We start from the raw sequence: 2459 nt of genomic DNA, 5'->3' as shown, positions 1-2459 counted from the left end.
CATGACTTGATCCACGGTCTGTGGATCCTCCTCCGTAGTTTCATACTTAGACTTTTGAAATCACGTATTGAAACTCCCTTTTCTGAATCATTTGATGGAGCTGCAGGACTGTTCGTAGGTCGGCCTTCAGTCCGTCATTTGTAGTCGTGGTTCCACACTTAGTAAAGAATTCCCTGATTTTTCTTCAAGCCATGCCTGCCTATATATGCCTACTACCTACGGACCGTGACTGGACCTATGGTCCGTAGGTCACCTCCGCAGTTGCCCTTTTCTACAACAATCTTCAGCTGTGTCTTTTTACTTCCACGTCTAAACTTATTTCCTGCAATCATAATAAAAACACATTAATACCAATACAAAATGTCTCTAGACACACAACAACCTTAAGTGAAATGTATTAAAAATACTGTAAACTCATGGTATATCAACACCCTCAACTTAAATTTGTTGTTTGTCCTCAAGCGACACCACTAAGACTCTAAACGACACTTATGTAGAACCATACATTCAAGCTCAAGCAATCACATTGCTTTCTATCCCAACTCTCTTTTCCAGTGCAAATCATTTCTCTTGACTCAACAAGCTAACTCATGAGGATAAAAACATGACAAAGATAGACCAATAGACTCACAACATACACTCTTTCACAATCACAAAGGTACCAACTTTCCGTCAATATAACTAGTGCCCTTACTTTAAACGAAATCCTTTTTCACACAATACATATTATTTTGAGTACAAGGATTCATTCAACGCTCATGCTCAGAAGTAGCTTCAAGTATAGTTAGTGCTCAATACCATAGGTTTGCCCTTATTTTCACCGCTTAGACTCTCCAAACTAGTTTTAGACTCTCCAAACTAGTTGCTAGGATCACTATAGGCACTTTCTTAGCTTGTACCGTAGGCTCAGGGTCAGGTGTGGTACATTTGGGTACTTTTTAGTGACTTTTTGCCCTCCTTGACATTACATTGGCTTTTTACCTCTTCCTTGACCTACTTTTGGCAACTTTTCATCTCTTTTGCTCTCCCTTTCTCTTTTCAACCAAGGATGCAACTTTTGACTTTGTGACATTTTTTTATACATTTTTTCTTTTTTTTCACTTTTTTTTTCTTTTTTTCTTTTCACGCTTTCACTTATCACATTCTTTTGCCTTTTTTTGCACAAAATCACATCCTCTTTCTTTCTTTTTCTCTTTTTAACACTAAATTCTTTTCATACCCTTTTTTTCCATTAGGTTTCCTCTTTCATAGCCACCCTCAACTTATGTATTTTTCCTTAGTTGAGGTGCACAATGTCCAATGTCGGACCATGGACAAGATCAAGGTCACTTTTGACTGAGCCACCCTCAACTTAGGCTTTTGGCCTAAGTCAAGGTGCACATGTCGAAAGAGCGACTGGGGCGAAGACAATATTTTAAGGGAAGGTGCGTTAGGTGAATTAAAAGAAATGGTCAATCTCAGCCTCAAATATTTGGATCAAAAGGGAACAATGCTACCATTTGGTTAGATCATTTTAGGCTTAAGTGGACTAATTTGAACAATGACCTATGATCACTTCCCAACTTCTAGCCTAGATTATCCTAGCAGAACCAACGGGGCAAGTTCTAGATTGGCACAACATTGTTTGAACATTCAACTATCCTCACACACTCTTGGCACCTTGTTTCATTATCCGATTATCAGATTACCCAGTTCATGTTTTTAGCTTCAGTCATGGGGTCACATCAGTTCTTATCATGTCACATTCAGAGCCAACACATTTAACTAATTCTAGCCTACATATTTTAGCATATATCACAGTTTTTTGGATGGGTATCATTTTCTTCTTTCATGCTCATGCCATCATGCTTTATTCATTCTCATGCTCCTACACATACAATCCTAACACATGTTAGTTCAACAGAAATAAAAAAATAGTCTCTTGGGGGGAAAGAACACATGTAAGAAAACCCCCAGAGAGGACTATGTGTTGGGTTACTCAGACTTCACCTTATCACTCATAATCCGTTTACCCCACCCCCAACAAAATAAAATGTTATTGTTCTTAAAGACATAAAAATAAGCAATAAAGAGTAGGGTGAAGGTGAAGCAAACCTATGGCGGAAATGAGCCGAAGAACTCAACATGTGGGTGGGTCTGGTTTCTCGGAGGCCACTGGATCAACATGGGGAACGCCATCAGTAGCGCTCCCATCTATCATCTATGCACCATCAGTAGTGCTCACATCATGGGGAACGCCATCAGTAGCGCCCCCATCTATCATCTCAGCACCATCAGTAGTGCTCACATCATCTATCACAGTAGCAACAACCTCATTATTGGGCACATACCTAGAGGCCCCTAGAGCACCCTCACGAACCCTCTTGGGGCTTCAACACATCATTAGCAAAAGCTGAAACATGAGGCTTAGTTCTATATGTGGGATGAGCCTTTCTTATTAAAGAAGGGACTTAACCAGG

Source organism: Solanum verrucosum, unplaced genomic scaffold (genome assembly GCF_900185275.1).
Source record: "Solanum verrucosum unplaced genomic scaffold, falcon-dt-bn FXZP01000221.1, whole genome shotgun sequence".
Taxonomy (NCBI): Eukaryota; Viridiplantae; Streptophyta; class Magnoliopsida; order Solanales; family Solanaceae; genus Solanum; species Solanum verrucosum.
The sequence above is the reverse complement of the archived record's forward strand: the minus strand, read 5'-3'. Positions refer to the sequence as shown.